The 18,183-nt window shown below is 44.3% G+C and overlaps 1 protein-coding gene across 5 annotated transcripts in view; it reads left to right on the top strand.

The window, feature by feature from the left end:
- Positions 1-18,183, top strand: part of WIPF1 (WAS/WASL interacting protein family member 1) — a 100,498-nt gene that overhangs the window by 30,406 nt on the left and 51,909 nt on the right. For 2 of the 5 annotated variants that reach the window (XM_078847967.1, XM_078847969.1), the window contains exon 2: positions 14,800-14,915. The exons of 1 other annotated variant lie outside the window; for it this stretch is intronic. The gene's annotated coding sequence lies outside the window, so the exon portion shown is untranslated. Of the gene's footprint in view, positions 1-11,308; positions 11,422-14,799; positions 14,916-18,183 lie in introns of those variants that run through there. 2 more of the 5 variants (XM_078847968.1, XM_078847971.1) reach the window with 2 other exon arrangements.

Here is an 18,183-nt window from a genome sequence, read left to right as displayed (position 1 = left end):
ATTTTCAGATCTTTTTTTAAAGCCGTTTCATTGCCTATAGCAATGTGCCCCATCTGCTGAGTTGGCCAACAGTATCTTTTGCCTGTTGTGGTATTTGCAGTACTTCCCTCACATGCCTTGGTCCCCTCCCCTTGTTTGAATTCAAGTTCTGCAAATCATTTCTGTAAGCGGCTGTTCAGGGTGGCTGGAGGGCGTGGGGGTTGGTTTCAACTTTTGCAGGCATTTTTCTATAGTATTAAACTTCAGAAAAGCCTGTTTATTATTAACCTATTCACTGAGTCTTGGTTCCTTCAGGGGGGCAACTGCAGAAGCACCATTCAGTCTCCTCAGAACATAACCACCCGCACATGCTTGTTGTGTCCGATTCTGCTTTCACTTATGTTGGTTTTTACACTGGTGTAAGTCCACTGACAGACTTACATTCATGTGGGACTAAAATCAAGCTCTTGCCTTATTAGAGTCAAGTATTGCCTCTGAGTGCGCACACAGCATCTTTGTGCCTTCACCAATTTGCCCAAAGAAAAGGGGGAGCATCCCCTTGGCACAACTGCCAGAGTTTCCTGTACAAATTCTCACTGCCCTGAGCAAATGCATTTCCTCCCTGGTGGCAAAAATAGATGCATGTATAAGTGCAGGGGCTTCTGATAATTTGGCCCTCTGTAGATACCAGTTCCATGCTTTTGTCCTGTTAAACCACTCGACTTTGGCAATGTCAACATTCTCTTTAACACAGAGCCCCTGGTATGTGTGGGAGGCTTGGGATCTGTGGCGTGGGGGTACATAGAGCCTGAGGTGGTGGGGAGAGTTGCAGCGAGTCCTTGAAAGATAGAGGGGTTAGGTAGGGTGGCATAGAGGGAGCTTGTGGGCGAGAGTAGAGGGGTGCAAGGTGACAGTAAGTTCAGATACAGAAATAACAAAGTGTGTGTGACCTACTAGTCATTACTTTTTAGAAGGTTCCTTATTGCACCAAAAAAAAAAAATTGGAAGGATTTTCCTGGGGAAGAATTAATGGCGATGTTGGCGGGTTGTTTGAAATCCTTCTGATGTGGCAGTTTTCTTTCCTGGTGCCACAGGAATTATTTAAATTCTGGCTGTTCCAAGGTTAAATGTATCAGATCCTGAGCCAGACCCACAAGCAAATTGGCATGCACAGTATGTTTTTCCAAAGTTAACTGCGTCTTAGAGCTGTAAGATTGTATCAGCAGCAGATCAGGAGCTCACAGAAGGGCTTGCTTTGACCAAGCATCATGAATTTCTACTTGTCCTAACTCCTGAATTTGTATAAACAATTATTTTGCAAGTTTGCATATTTGGATCCATAACTATAGCTGTACTATGAAGCTACATCTTAAGATTGGACTGGGCTTTTTTACCAAAGAAAAACCACCTTCTCCAGTTAATGCTTCTGTGGTAGAAGGCTTGATGGAGGTGCAGTTTAATGGACTATGATATGCAGGAGGTCAGAGGACTAGATGATCGAATTGTGCCGTGTCTATAAACTCTCTACAGATTCACAGCTGGTTGGCTAACTTAGCTTGATGTAAAGGTGATGCATTCTTTCCATGGGTCTTTACCAATAAATACAACAATCAGTAAGTGTCTGTTTTCAAATTCATTTTGAGTAGGTGCTAGTGGGAGCTTGGCATTATTCCAGGGATCCACAAATATGGACAAAAGTGAAATTTTATGTATTTCTTCCTTTTGTGCCATCAGTGGCAGAATTCACCCTTTTGCTGAAAAAGTGGCAGGGATTTAGTAGGATTCCCTGTTGAGCCACGCTGCTATCAAAAGGGTGCCATCCCCCCCCTCTAGTGCTGCATCTTTCCTTGATTTGGGATGCCTTCATAGTTTCCAAGATCAGAAGGTACCACTGTGATCACCTAGTCTGACCACCTGTGTAGCGCAGGCCAGAGAACATCTCCAAAATAATTCCTAGAGCAGATCTTTTAGAAAAACATCCAATGGCAAAGACTTAAGATTTTGTCAGTGATTGGGATTTTTATTCTCCATGGTCATGTTGCATGCCTGTGTTTATAAGACCCATCAAACACAGGCCTTTAGCAGACTTTCTGCTTTACCTTGGCAGGAAAGTCACTGTCTCAAGGGCAGAGATGATGAACAAGTTCTTGGAAAGAGCTAGAAAAGAGAGCACATCTGTAAGTTTGTATGGCTGCAGCTATTTATTATGAAATACCAGGTCAATACTGTCAATATGTCCAAACTCGTGCGTTCAGGAAACTGAATGTTTTTATAAGAACACTTGCATTTCTCCCGAATTAGTGGCGATGTGTGCTGTAACGGAAAGTTTAGTGCTGTATGAGGGAGGAGTAACACTGATGCATTGTCTTACACTGGTCCTATTCCAACTTCACAGTGTATGGCTAATTTCAGAGTCTCTGTATTGACAGCTTACTTTGACATTGCTCCAGCTACTAATGAAAGCTGATGGATTTATTTTTAAAGTGTGGGGAAACAGCAAACTTTATATTACTAGAAAGGCAATGAGAACTTTCAAATGTATGGTACAATAGTATATTCAATGCTAAAACATTTCAGAAAGTGTAACTGACATGTTATTGCTAGGTTCCTCCTGAAGATTTGACTCTCCTAGTTTGAAGTCATCAGATGCATTGGGTTTGTTGTGTTATGCATTGTGACAGAGTATGGAGGTACTATCCATCACCAGCACCCAAAGGGTTAACTCTAGGTCTCTGCTATACACAGATGTTCATAGCAAGGTAACAAAGCAGGCCTAGAAATTGCAAGCCAGAGGCAGCAGTTAATTCTATGCCCTGAGCCAGGACCCAGACACTAAGAACTAATATTTACACTGAATTTCTGGCTGTGTAAAACCAGTTTGTTTTGTTGTAAATAGAGCTTCCTAAAGAATAACAAGTTAATGAGGAACATAGGTGGCATGAAGTGCTGTGGTGTAAGTGGATGGAATCTTTTTCACCTTCCACTGGCTTTGTCCATTGTGGTCCTTTTCCCCTCTATAATTTCTCACCATTGCTGCTCTAAACAGGATTAGATGAACAGCACCTTGCCTACATTACACTAATGAAGCTACACTAGTGGTAGCAATAGCAGGAAATCTGAAGGTGAAAGAAAAGCTAATGTAGACACAGCCTGTGAGTCACTCTGGTTGATTAAAAGCACCTTGACGAATTCAATAATTGCAAAGTCCAAATCTTGCAAGGTCTTTCTGTCTCTTGCAAGATCACCATCCTGGGCTGCAGTGTTAGGGTAACATTTGCTCTCTTGAGAATAATGCTTTCATGACTGAACAAAGGACCACAAAAGCCCCCTGCTAGTTATAGAGTTGACCTAGACACAAAGCTAGAGATGGGTCTGGGGTTCCTCCATCCCACTTGAAGGTTTGGGGGCTCAGGTTTGAGGTGGTTCTTCATTTCTATACCTGTATCTAATTCAGAGATTTGAGGAACTGGGCTTCAGTCCACATATTCTAAACTCCATTTCCAAACCCATTTAAATTAAACCCAATTTATCTTTGTCCATGCTGTCCAGTCAATCATGGTTTAACCAGAGTTAATCTGCACAGGTTTTAAACTGGTTTCAGAGGAACAGCCGTGTTAGTCTGTATTCGCAAAAAGAAAAGGAGTACTTGTGGCACCTTAGAGACTAACCAATTTATTTGAGCATGAGCTTTCGTGAGCTACAGCTCACTTCATCAGATGTTTACCGTGGAAACTGCAGCAGACTTTATATACACACAGGAGAGTGAATTTGTGTGGGGGGGTGGAGGGTGAGAAAACCTGGATTTGTGCTGGAAATGGCCCACCTGTTGATCACTTTAGATAAGCTATTACCAGCAGGACAGTGGGGTGGGAGGAGGTATTGTTTCATGATTTCTGTGTGTATATAAAGTCTGCTGCAGTTTCCACGGTAAACATCTGATGAAGTGAGCTGTAGCTCACGAAAGCTCAGGTTTTAAACTATACATTTTAAACGTGCTGAGCAAATCTGGGACCCAACACCGTGCTGCTGCTTGCCATTCCCGTTATAAAGAGGAAACTGAAGGGAAGACTAGCTGCCATTCCTTGAGTTCCTCCAATTTAGGGACTACAACACAAAACATGCCACAGTCAATCTGTAAATCACTTTCTCTTGTTGCGAGGGGATATTTCTTTATGCTGTTGAACTTCAATGTGTTAGTAATGATTGAGATGTTAAACACTGGTCACGAAATTCAATTGTTTCCCTCACTATTTGTAACACCTCTTCCTTGAGCATAGTAAGTACTTTGCACAGGTACTGAAATGTGCATTTAAGAGTATATAATGTATTACAGTGTGTATATAGAAAAGGAGTACTTGTGGCACCTTAGAGACTAACCAATTTATTTGAGCATGAGCTTTCGTGAGCTACAGCTCACTTCATCGGATGTGTGTATATATAGGTATATATAATGTACTACAGTGTGTATATATAGGTGAGTTTGCATGTGGCTTCATGTGTGCTGGGGTTCTGTCTCCTTCAAAATGTGCAAAATTATAAATAGATGATTGGAGGAGGCCCCAGGAGACAAGGGCTCAGTGTGCCTGGTGGCCGGAAATGCCACCGAAAGTGTCAGAGACCTTAAATTAGGGGACTCAAACTCAAGTTACCTTAGGGCCAGTCCTCAAATCCTCCCAGCGGGCCAATAATGTCACTGAAGATTAGAAAAGAAAAGATTCGATTAGATTCAGAAAAGAAAACGTTTATATTGTATTTTTTATTTCAAATTTCTTAGAAATAATAAAACTGCCATACAACTTTATACAATTCGTCACCTGCCAGAGAGTTTTCAGTGTTTGCCAGACACCTGGCATCGCTTCAGTTCTGTCGGTTTGTTGATGTTTGGCCTCCGTGACTGAGCAGTTGAAACCTTCAGGATTGCAGCAAGGTGGGCATCAGATAGTTTAACTGGCTTGCTGTCTGGAGCAGAGTGTATTGTGCTTATGTGTAGTAGACGGAGCTCCCTCTCCATTGTACAACCACTGCCGATGAATTTCACTGATCTTGAACAATTATTTTTAAACCTAATTTCTCATCTGGAAGTTTTACTGAGCTTCTCTTTGGGCTCTGAGAACACACTTGAGATACTTTAGCTCAAAGGAGGACTTCCTTCAGCTATTCTGAATGCCTGAGAACATGTGAATTCATGTGTGCTGCGATTCTGTGTCCTTCAGAGTGTGCAAAATTACAGAGTAAATCTGTAATGAAAGTGCCTCCTCAACCATGCAGAAATTAGTGGTGCTCAGGAGCACTAAATGAATTTTCATATATTCCACTTTATTTCTCACTCAGCTTGTGAAATTGACTGATTTAGTGAACCTTTCAGAGTGTCTACGCTGCAGCTGGGAGTGAGTCTCCTAGCCTGGGTAATAAATTTGTTAGTCTCTAAGGTGTCACGAGTACTCCTTTTCTTTTAGCCTGGGTATACAGACTTGTGCTAGCAGGGCTCAAGCTAGCATGCTAAAAATAGCAATGCGGATGTTCCAGCTCAGACAGAAGCGTGGGCTGTGAAGTCCACCTGACCTCTTAGGCTTAGGAGCCAAAGCTGGAATGACCACATCACTACTTTTAATGTACTAGCTCTAGGGTTACCATTTGTCCATATTTTCCTAGACATGTCCGGCTTTTTAGTTCTTAAATCACTGTCTGGGAGGAATTTTTAGATATCTAAAACGTCTGGGATTTTGCCACATCGGTCGGGGATGCCTTTTGTCCCAATATCTGGGACCGCTCACCTCACCGCGCGCACCAAAGTCCTGGGGCAGCTCCTGGTGCCGACCTCCAGCAGGAGCATGCAGTGTGGGTGGCCCCTAGGCACAGAGGTGGAGGGGGGTCTCCGTGTGCTGCACCGGCTCCCTCCTGCCCAATCAGAGCTGGGGGGGTGGAGCTTGCAGGCACCAGTAGAGAGCCCTCCCCCACCCCCCCCGACCCGACCCTAGGAGGAACCAGAGGGACCTGCCGGATGCTTCCCAGGAGCCGCCCCAGGTAAGCACCACTGGGACTCCCCACCTCGCCCTCTGGCAGGTCCCTCTGGCTCTTAGGGTCAGGGCGGAGGGCTCTTTGCACGCTGCCGGCGCCTGCAAGCCCCGCTCCGCAGCTCTGGCACGGAGCTTGTGCTTGTGGCGGGTGCAGCACGTGGAGATTCCTCGGCTGCCCTGATCCTAGGAGGCAGAGGGACCTGTGGCAGCATGGCTGAGTAGGCGACTGGGGTGGGGTGAAGAGGCGAGTGGTGAGCCAGCAGTGGGTGGAGGGGGGAGAGTAGGTGAGCGAGGGGGGGCCAGTGGCTGGCGGGCGGGCGGGCAAGGAGGCAAGTGGCAGACGGGGAGGGTGAAGAGGCGAGCGGTGAGGGAGCCAGCAGCGGGTGGGGTCCAATGGGGCGGGGAGGGGGTGGAGTTGGGGCAGGGCTGGGGGGCATGAGCAAATACCCTCCCATGGAGTGTCCTCTTTTTTGAATATTCAAATAGGGTAACCCTAGCTAGCTCAAACCCTGTTAGCACAAGTTTATTGGCCTAGGCTACGATGCTCGCCCCAGCTGCAGTATAAACATATCCTTATAGTTGGGTCCTGCATTTCTGAGAAACCACCTCTTTCCATGTTTTAGACCAGCAGCTGAGATCATGTGGGATGCTCAAGCTGATAAACCCAAAATTTACACACTTGGTGAGCCTTGATGCTGGATCTTGTTTCCTCCTTTGGTCTGGCAGAATTGTGTGTTGACCATCCCCTCCCAGCATGTTGTAGGGCTATCAATTCATGGAGGTCTATAATTCATCATTCTTTGCAGCTTCCAACAATCCTCATTCACTAGTCAAATACTTAGTTTTCTGCAGCTTGCATAAAACATTTCTGAAATGAACCGTGCTATGAACTGGAGCCGTAAAGGTGCACTTCTGTAACCTCAGCATGGGAAAGTCTCTCTTGACGTTCTTGCTGTGCCTTAAGTAGTATATTTGATGCCCCAACATGTGGGCCCCCTGCTTGCCTATGCTCATGTGTTTGTCAATGGCACCCAACTCATCTAATTTAAAACTGGCTGACCACCTTATATCTGCTGTGAAAAGGTTCAGATGGGCAGGCTGACTGATGCTGCAAGTGTTCTGGGTTCTGTAATAAATCCCTCTGCTGGGCCAGCAATGCTGTATTATGTGACAGAAGAGAACTGTACTGAAGCTCTCTCCAAGACAAACCTTTGAAAGCAGTGCCTTAAAACTATGAGTTTGTTTAAATTTAGGTGCCCAAGTTCAAAAAATTTGGTGTGGATCTATAGGTGAATGTGCTAAATGTTTCTGGAAGAAAATGATGGAGTTCTGTAGATTTCAGACACACACACACACAGCAGGAATAGAATACGGTTCCTCTCCATACGCAGAATGGGGGCTTTAATCTGGCAAATCGAGTTGACAGTGTGACTTAACTTCCACCTAATGTTAGCACTGCTATGAACTGAAGAGGAATTACTTGTTTAATGAAAAATTTAAAAGTACCGCATAAAACTGATGGAAAACAGAGACTCTACTTGGTTATCTGCTGCAGCAATAAGGGGAGGAACATCTTTCTGGTGTGTCTTTTTATTTCATAAATGCAGTGTTTAGAAACCTACTTTAATTATGGGACTTCTAAAGGGACAGTAAAATTGTTAGATTAAATGGGGGTGGCTTAATAGGCTGTCCAAATTTGTGGTGTTTATGCAGCTGCATTAATTGTCAACTTAAAGTGAGCATTTCTGTAACTATGTGCGAATTTCATTGGCCAAATGCCAAGTTCAGCCATCCCATTAACGTGCCCACATTTTAAAAACTGGGCTCTGTATTTTAATCTTCTCTCATCTCTCTTGGGGCCAAATTCAGTAAATACAGTGCTCCGCCCACTTACATTTTTGAGCAAGACCCAGAAAATACATAATTATGGGCTTGCCCAGCCTTGCCAAGTTGAAGTTTTGTTGAATCTGAACTTCCATGAGTGAAATAAAATATATTTTGATCATATTTACACTATTAAAAGCTAAGTGGAAATTAAGCCAGTGAAGAACAAAGTATATTTGCATTAATGAGACTTTACTGTATGAATCAATTTATAAAACATTTATGAAAAATGTGTTTAAAAAGTTCACCTCTCTTTTCCAAGTGCCTTATGATGTGATATTTCTTTTTTTCCAAAGAGCAGCCCTGGAAATACTACATACAAGACTGAATGTTTTCTATTACTCAGGGTTATTTTCCAGAATGGCCTGGAAGGAAATATTGGGTGATGGGAACAGCAAACGAGCATTGATGGCTAAACTACCTGCATAAGGATAAAATATCAAATGCAAGTACTGAATGCAGAGGTTTGGGGTCCTCTGCGGGGCCGCGAACAAGTTTCAGGGGGGCCGCCAAGCAAGGCCAGCATTAGACTCACTAGGGCCCCGGGCACAAAGCTGAAGTCCCAGCGCATGAGGCTGAAGTCCAGGGCCCTGAGCCCTGCCACCCAGGGCTGAAGCCAAAGCCTAAGCAATGTAGCTTTGTGGGGGCACCTGCAGCATGGGGCCCCAGGCAGTTGCCCTGTTTGCTACCCCCTAATGCGAGCCCTGGCTTTTATATGCAGAAAACCAGTTATTGTTGCACAGATGGGCCGTGGAGTTTTTATAGCATGTTGTGAGAGGGGCTCAGAAAGAAAACTGTTGAGAGCCCCTAAGCTGTAGTGTCCTTATTCAGTGCATTAGAGGTGAATCCGTGGGCTTCCAGCTGCTATTCCATCAGATAGGCTGGAATAGCAGTCACTTGGAGGTATTTTGGAGGCAAATACAGACTAACACGGCTGTTACTCTGAAACTTACCCTTCTGAGTCTCCTGTGTAGGAATTTCTGGATAGAGCCACTGGATCTATGTAATCACAAATCCAGTGGTCCCATCCCTAATCTGTTCCAATGGCTTGTGGCTGGTGTGGCACACCCTTCACAGTGCACAGGGTATGGAGGAACCCCCATTCAGCCATTCCACCTGCAATACTGCATGCTTTTACAGGGCTACCACTGGGGCTTCTGCAGGCCCCCACAAAGCTGTTCATTTTACCTGACGTGCATTGTCTGCAGAACAACATGTAGACATGGAGGGCACACCCATGCTTCCTGGGTTTATCGACTGGGGCCTAGATCCACAAAGGGACTTAGCCATTGTGATGCTGAGCTTTGCAGAGCCTAACTTTCAGGTGCCTAGAAAATCATGGAACAACACTGTGATTGACAATGCCGGAGTTAGATGCTCAGGCTCCTGTACAATGAATGGGGGGAGAGAGGCACTTTAGACTGTGATCCACAAAACCAGCATGCTAGCTGGGGAGCCACCTAAGCTAATCAATGGGAGAGGGGGCATGAGCTGAGCTGAGCCCTGTCCCCACTCAGAGATAGATGCCTGAACTGGGGCTGCAGGAAGGTGCCTATCTCTGCTTGCAGTCCTTGAACGGTGGAAAGCTAGGTGTTCATGCACTAGGCTATAGAGTCATTCTAACTCTCTCTGGCCCAGTTAATATTTAATTATCTAAATGAGGGAGAGATTTAGGGATACACACATTAGAATAGCCCAGTGGTCAAGGCACTCACCTGAGACATGGCAGATCCCTGTTCAAATCTCTCCTTCCCTTCAGAAGGATGGGGGAGTTGAACCAATGGCCTCCCACATCCTAGCTGAGTACCTTATCCTCTAGACTAAAGCAGCTTATCTGGCTCCTCTGTCCATTTGTGTGAACTCACCTGAGGGGGCCCAATCCAGTAGGCATCCTCTGAGCACACATGCCAGAGTGGACCCTGTGACTGACAGTGCAGGGAGTGAACCAGTGAGCCTGCACTCTGATCACTTAGATGTTAATCAGTTCCCCTTGAGAAAACTGACAAGGGTAATTAGACAATCTGGATGGATGGAATAAGGAGCCAATTACCTCCTCCACCCCAGGTTGATAAAGAGGCAGGAGGGAAGTGCCGAGAGGGGAGCAAGAGGGGAACAGGGCTAGTTGAGCTTAGTAACATGAAGGCTCAAGGGAGGGAGAACTCTGTTTCTCTCAGGTCCTGGGGAAGGGCCAGAAGGTGCTGCTGGCGCTGTAAATAGACTATGGCACAGGGATTGTTGTGGAAATGATGGAGGGAACTTAAAAGAAAAAGGACAGGGTGAAGGCACAACTCCTGGAGTTCATGCAGTTTCCACGGGGAAGAAAGCGGGAGAGCCACACCCTGTGACCAGGGTTGGCTCCAGGCACCAGCTTTCGAAGGAGGTGCTTGGGGCGGCAGTTCATGTCCCACGGCGGCAATTTGGCAGCAGCTCTGCCGATCTTCCCACTACTGTGGCTTTCGACAGTGGCAGCAATTCAGCAGTGACTGCTTGGGGCAGCAAAATTGGTAGAGCAGCCCCTGCCTGTGACACGCCCCCACATGCAACCGAGCTGGCCAAACACTTATCTCCCTTGGTTTGTGAATCACTGTGGAGCTTAGGAAGGAGACAGGCATTCAGTCATAGAGGGACACAGAGTGTGCGTGCTCAAGGGCAGAAACATAGGCACCAAAGAGATGTCACTGCAAAAATATAGGCACTGAGCACCTTTAGGCACCTACAGGGTAAGATGGCAGCCGAGTGGGAATTTTGTGGATCACAGTGGTGCCTAAAAACAGGACTTGGCCACCTAAGTATGTTTGTGGATTGCACCCTATATAATTACTCCATATAAAATATTGCCACTCTGGAATAGTCTTTCTCCTCCAGAATCCTACCTCTGACAGTGGCAAGTGCCAGATATTCAGAACAAGGCATAAAAACCTATAATGCATTCAGCTGTTCAGTGTTATACCTGGGGGAGAGAATTTCTCCTGACCCCAGCTAATAATCTACTTGTCCCCTGAAGTTTAAACTGATAGCCCTTGTAATTTTATTATAGCTTCTGTAACTGAAGACTTTGGACCAGATCCTCAGGTAATGTAAATCTGTGTAAGTCCATTGACTTCGATGGAGCTATGCCAATTCAAATCAGCTGAGGATCTGGTCTTCTATTTTTATTTATTAAGCTGTTTGCCAGATGTTTATTAAGACAATGAGATAATATAGGTAATGAAATACATGGGATAAAAGCTACATTTTAATAGTGAAAAGCTGTTTGGACTTTTTTTAAGTAAATTGGATGTATGTAATATGGATTTTTGACCAATATTTAAAAACACCAGTTGTGATGCTAGACCTATTTAAATTGGAGTTAGCTGAACCATTTGTTTGGCTTGAGCCACCTACTGATATTTTGGAACTGTATTTTTGTTTGATGGATTTTTTTTTTAACAGCATCATCGGCATATTGCTTCCTTCATGCATTTCTCTGAAAAAGCTTACAGCAGAAGTTCCTGCTGGACAAATGTCAGGCAAGCCAGCTGATGGTGAAAGAACATAGCTGGTAAACTCTTGATTTTTTTTTCTTTTCGTGGCTTAAAATTATATCTCATTTGCTGATATTGCTATGGAATTAGGTGACGAAGCAAATTAAATTTTAGTAGAGTTCAGAGTCCAGTTTTTAAAACCAACCCCTTCAAACAAAAACAAAAAATCTAGGTCAGGATATTTAGAGTTGAGATTAAACCCTTGCATTTGAGTCACCCTGTGGGGTTGTTCAGGGTGTTTGCTTGTTTGTTTGGGGTTTTTTTAGTATTGCAGTTCACATTGTATGTGTGATCACACCTCCAAGCGTAGTACCGAAGAACCGCAGGGTCAGCTGTGGACAGTTTGAGGCTTAATTCTGCTCTAGTTGATTAAAGCAGATCCTCAATTTATTTTAGATGCCTTTTGCATGGGAACTTCCTCTTTTTTCCCTCTCTCTTTAATTTTAGGTTTAAAACCGCTTCTGAAAATTTGTTTAATTTGTTGGACGTTCTAAAATATTTACTGAAACTGTAGTGGCATCTCCAAATTTAAAAATGTGCTGTAAAATTAAAGGTAAAATCCAGATGAGGCTAAACTTTAGAGGGCAGAGACTTAGTTCAACCAGGCAAAAATGTGTAAGCACAGTTACTTTAACTGCTCATGCACAGGGATATATTGTCTCTCGTCTCTGTGCACATACAGTTATTCAATCTACATGCACATGTGCACAAGCATCTATGACATACAGACCTCTGACTCCTTCTATAAAAATAAATGTGGGCCAGAGAATTACCCAAGGGCATACTTTATTTTTAGAGGCTCTTTTGGAAGGAGGGCACTTGATAAAATGCCATTTAAAAACAAACAAACAAACAAAAAAAGCTTTCAGCATGCAAACATTAATAGTGTAATTTGGACTAATTTGCACTTCAATAGGTAAAGCTTTATTTTTAACTGAAATTTTGCATTGTTTATAAACTTGTATTTGGTTTCTATCAGTTATTTATATTTAGTAGTTTTTGCCTTTTGAAGTCTGTGGATATCTGGGAGCATGAGAAATGCAGGCATATGCCCAAAACATGTCTTCGCTTAGTATGACATCAGTTCACAAGCCCAAATCATCACTACTTGTGTGCAGGAGCACAGAGGAAAAGTCACAGGAAGTTCTTCATCTGGCCCCAGCCCTTCCATGCAACTGGCAGCACGTGTTGCAGGTTGCTCTCCCCAACCCCAAGAGGCAAGGTGCCAGCTGTGCTGAACGGGACAGAGGTTATATTTGAGCAGATTGTGAGTGTGGCCCCCAACCATCACCTTTCCTCCCCAGCAAGACAACCAGCACCGAGGGAGCACAAGACATACCTTTACTAATAAGGAGTAGTAGTGGATGCTGGTTAGTATATTCCCCTAATTTAGTATAGTGTTTGTGCATGCAGATGTATAGCTTGATGCCTTATCAACAATCTGTGTGCACAATCACAATTTAGTGACTCAACACAGTTATCTTTGCGCACCTGATCCCAAACATTTTGAGCCCCAGCTTCAATATCCTAAACATGCCATGAGCCTGAGCAAACTGCCACTAAAGTCAATGGGAGTCTATCCATTGCCTCTGAGAGTTGGATTAGACCCTACATCACTGCTTTCAGGGAGTTATGGGTGCTTACCACTTTGCAGGATCAGGCCCTATGTATATCTCTGTACTTTAGAACATGAAATACAATTTTAGCTATCTACATATCAATTCATTGTCTCCCCATACTCCAGAAAATTGACTGATATGGACTTCCACATCACAGACTTGTAAAGTACTTGGATTATAATGTTCTGGTACCATGGCAATCTTACTTAGTTGGAATTTTCCACATACACAACTCTCCTGGATTTCCACGATGGAATTCTTGGTTGCCTCGGGCTGGTGGGGAACAACTGTTGTGGACCAATAAAATGTTACTGTGTTGGTGACAGCTATCACTCGGCACATATCTGCTCTCATACTGGTTCTTTACATGCAATTTTGTTTTGCCTTTACTTTCTTCTGAACTAATGTACTTTGTTTTATTGGATCTGTTCTGGGGTCCTGTGCGTGATTTGTTACTAAGTACATTGAAATTTTTGAGAGATTTGGAGAGGGTAAGGAATTTTTCAGCAGGATAATTAGGGTTAGTGTTACCAGAAAGAGTTCACTGGGTTCTGCTGGCTCAACAGTTATAAAAGAAATGGGTCTAATTCTCTAGGAGAAGATCTGAGAGGAGCCTTAAGAGCAATCATGCTCGGGGGCCAGTATGAGCTGAACGTTATCTTATTGTTGGGGGGAGGGGGTTTATTAGAGGATAAACATCCAGGAAGGGTGAGTTTGGACTCCATAGCATGCCTAGATTATTTGAACAGATATCTAATCTACCTCGCCCTACACATAAGAATGTAGACACATCCTACCCATTCTTGCATTTTTTTTCAAGAACAAAAGTTTTGAGTTTTATTTCCTATTGTGTTTTGTTTTTCTTTTTTTATGCTTGTCCATGAACCATCAAATACTTGTGGTTTCTATGTGTCTCAGTTCATGCTGCTGTTTGCAAGAGGAAAAGGATTAAAACATGGATTAAAATGTTGTCATGTTCAAAATTTAAGCTGTGACTCTGAAAGAAATGAACATGTCTCTCTGCAGTCTGACTGGGTCTGGAAAAACACTTACCTTGACATTGGTTTTGCATTCGCATATTTCCGAAGACTTCCCCACACACTGTTGTTAAAGATCTCTAGTAGCCTGCTTTCCTACTCCCTACTTTTGGATGCCTGTAAAAGCTCCAATGTTGTGTGAAACGGGCTACCCTGGTCAGTACTGAATTGTTCTGTTTTGTAAGGGTGAAATTCACTCCCATGCAAAAGGGCTACACAAGACCTGTGTGCCATTTAAATCACATTAAGCCCTGTTTTGAGGCCTTAAGTGTATAGATGTATAGGCCTTGTTTGGTTCTCTGCACAGGGGTGAGAGAAGGGGAGCTCTGAGTTGGGTCCCAGAAATGAAAGCAGATGCTCAGTATGAGTGTCAATCCCTCTCTTACTTCGTTGGCTCAGACTGCTTCCTTAGCCTTTCAGTGATACTGGAATTTTACAGAGGCGGTGGCGTGTTTGGGATCAGGTCTCCAGCCAGACAATACCACCCCTCTTTGGGAACTGCCTCTGCTTTCAAATAAAGTCCAAAAGTCCCAGAATAAATGAACTTCCCCTTTCTGGAACTGTCTTCTCCCCAGAATTTCCCTGTGTCTCTTGTGTCTATGGTAACTTCCCTTTCTGTAGCTATCCAGTTCTTTACAAGGCCTTTTAAAAGGCGAAATGTCTACATCTCTTGTTCCTTCCCCAGCTTTCCCTGTAGTGCAGGTTAGTAATATTTTTTTTCCTCTCCTCTCTTTTCCAGGATAATTTGCTGTGAAAGCCTTTAATGCTCCAGTGTTCTTCCGGACTACGAGTCTGGTATGCCTTGCAGCAGGAGCGGGACAGACTAATGCTAGACCCCAGGCCTTCCTTTTAAAGGTACATAAACTTTGTTCATATGTACAAAGTTATTGAGGGTAAACTATCACTTTCCCTTTACTGAGCTGCCATGTTTTCCATGGAAGATTATTTTATTTTATATTTTGCCCCCAAACCATTTTTTTTTTTTTGGCCTGAAGGCTGAAATATTTCAATTTGGATATGCTGCCCTCATGGCAGCTGTCCCCATTCTCCTCTGTATGCCAGGCCCCCTGGCCAGACTGCATCTTCAAGGATGCACTTTTATGGTGCAGCTCTCTCACCAGGAAGGGTCACTGATGCATTGTGTGGGAGCTGGAGTTTGACCAGGGTCTCTGGTCAACAGAGGAGAGCGGGGACATGAAGCACCACAGCAGCATTTCTATAGTTGAATTTTTGCTGAACAAATCTCAGTTTCCCATGGAAAATTGAGATGAAAATGAATCTTTTTTTCCCACGTGCATGGACGTTATCCATGGTGAGGAAAGCCCGTTTTCTGACCCACTCTAGTTCTGAGTTGTGTTTTAATTGTGATGTTGTAACTCTGAGGCTTGCTCTGCCTGAAGGTAGCGACATTATCAAAGTTGTGGCTCATATTACCCGCTTTCCTCTAACACAGCACTTTTTGTGTTCCTTTCCTCTGTCATTAGCAAAAACCGTTGGGGATTTTAACAGTCCCAAATCAGTGCTACTTTGGAAATTAGGCTCCTTTTCACAGAATAAGGAAAGTCTTGAGAGGGACAATCAACGGTTTTGACTGGTGACTTCATTTTTTTCCCCTCTTAAGTGCCATATTATTTTCTACAGTTTGTTGTTTGTTCCTTCCTCTTTCTCTGTTTGGAAATTAATCATACAGGAAATGATTAACCACAGCTAGCTCTCTGTCTGCCTGTCTCTGACTTAATGTGTCATATTAAGAGAGAGGCCTGAAAGTGAGTTAAAATGGATGGCTAGATGCACACAACATGCTTTTGTACAGACTTACAATCCAGTTGTTCACTTTGGCCATCCCACACAACTAGTCATCCGTTTAGTTTTAGTAGAATAAGATGTTTGTTAAAAATAACTTAGAACTACAAAGTTAGAATCTGAAATTGCCAAAGTTTGGGGATCCAGGGTCTCAGCGGGCCCATTTCTACTTAATTCCCTTGCAGCTTTCCTTTGTAGAGTGTGATGTCTATAAGAGAAGTCTTACTTCTACCTTTAGATTTTTAAATGAGATTTTTGTTGTTGTTATGACATGCTGCATATCATGACTGTTTTTTATTCTATTGTTGGAAATGATATGATGGCTGTCTAACCAATAGCTGGTGGACTTAATTAGCACAACAGTCAGGCACATTTAATTACTCCTGGGGGAATTCTGCAACTTGGCGCATGTGCGGAATTTATGTCCCCCGCAAATTTCTTTGCTTCCCCGCAGAAAAAAATGACTTTCTGACAGAGAAGCAAAGGGAAGCCACAAGGGTGGTCATGCAACTCTTCTCAGCAGTATGTTTCAGGTTCCCAGGGCAGCCAGCAGAGAGGTAAATCACTGTGGGGCAGGGGGCGGGACTGGTGAAGAGAAGACCCGGCTGGTGGCTCCTACCCTCTGCCTGTCTCCGCTGCTATTCACAGCTGGGCTAGAAAGGAGGGGACTTCCTCTTCCCCTGCATGGCACCTGGGGCCTGTTCAGACCCATGCCAAGATTTCTCCCCCTGCTGCAGGAAGCTCTGCAAACCCCCCCCCACACACACACACACACACACTCTCCGTTGCAGGGAGAGGTATCCCTGTACAGGGAGCTGCTCCCCCATACACCCACACCCCATGCATCCAGACCCCTCATACTCAGACCCTCCCGCCAAGCTTCACCCCCTTCCACATGCAGGAAACCGCCCCCCCATGAGCCCCACTTCCCCTGCACCCTGGACTACCCCACAGAGCCCCAACCAGCTGCACCTGGATCCCCACCCCATGCTCCCAGCATCTAGACCCCGCTGAGCCCCAACCACCATCGTCTGGACCCACTTGAAGAGTCCCATTACTGTTGCACCCAGAACCTCCAACAAGCTCCTGTGCATCCAGATCTCCCTGCACCCAGACCCGCACTGAGTTGCCCGTACCCAGATTGCCCCATAAAGAACCCTCTCAACCCACACCTGGATCCCCCCATGTTAAGCCCCTCCACACTTGGATCCTGTCTGTGACGGGTTTGGTCAGAGAGACACCCCCCACCCCCCTTGGGACTCTTACCTGACATACTGGAATTACCTCTGAGCCCGTTTTCCACTGCCAGCTTGGGACTCCAGAACCCTGCCTCGTTGAGCCAGACATGCTAGCCTGCTGCAACACAGACCCAGGTTTGGTCTACGCCCCCAAAACTGCAGACTTTAACCAAAAACTGCGCAGCAAGTCACCTATCTCCAGCACCCAGACACCCAGCTCCCAATGGGATTCAAACCCCAAATAAATCCATTTTACTCTCTATAAATACAGTGTAAACTCATAAATTGTCCACCCTCTATAACACTGATAGAGAGATATGCACAGCTGTTTGCTCCCCCAGGTATGAATCACTTTGGGTTAATTAATAAACAAAAAGTGATTTTATTAAGTATAAAAAGTAGGATTTATGTGGTTTTAAGTAATAACAGACAGAACAAAGTAAGTTACCAAGGAAAATAGAACAAAACACGCAAGTCTAAGCCTAATTCAGTAAGAAACTGAATAGAGGTAAATCTCACCTTCGGAGATGTTCCAATAAGCTTCTTTCACAGACTAGACTCCTTCTTAGTATGGGCCTGATCCTTTCCCCTGGTACGGTTCTTGTTAGTTCCAGCTCAGGTGGTAACTAGGGGATTTCTCATAACTGGCAGCCCCCTTTGTTCTGCTCCACCCCCTTTTATATCTTTGGCACATGGCGGGAATAATTTCTCTCTCTGGGTTCCCACCCTTCCTTCTGAATGGAAAAGCACCAGGTTTAAGATGGATTCCAGTTCAAGTGATACGGTCACGTGTCCTGTGAGATCCCAAACCTCCATTCTTTCTGGCCTGAATCACAGGAAGGCTTACAAGTAAACAGAGCCTTTTACAACCAATTGTTCTAGTTAATGGGAGCCATCAAGATCCTAAGCCACCATTAATGGCTCACACTTTGCATAATTACAATAGGACCTCAGAGTAATACTTCATATTTCTAGTTTTAGATACAAGAATGATACATTCATACAAATAGGATGAACACATTCAGTAGATCATAAGCTTTGTAGTGATACCTTACAAGAGACCTTTTGCATAAAGCATATTC

This window comes from Lepidochelys kempii, chromosome 11 (assembly GCF_965140285.1).
Source record: "Lepidochelys kempii isolate rLepKem1 chromosome 11, rLepKem1.hap1, whole genome shotgun sequence".
NCBI classification, from domain to species: domain Eukaryota; kingdom Metazoa; phylum Chordata; order Testudines; family Cheloniidae; genus Lepidochelys; species Lepidochelys kempii.
Note: the sequence above shows the minus strand (reverse complement) of the source record. Positions and strands in the feature narration are given on the sequence as shown.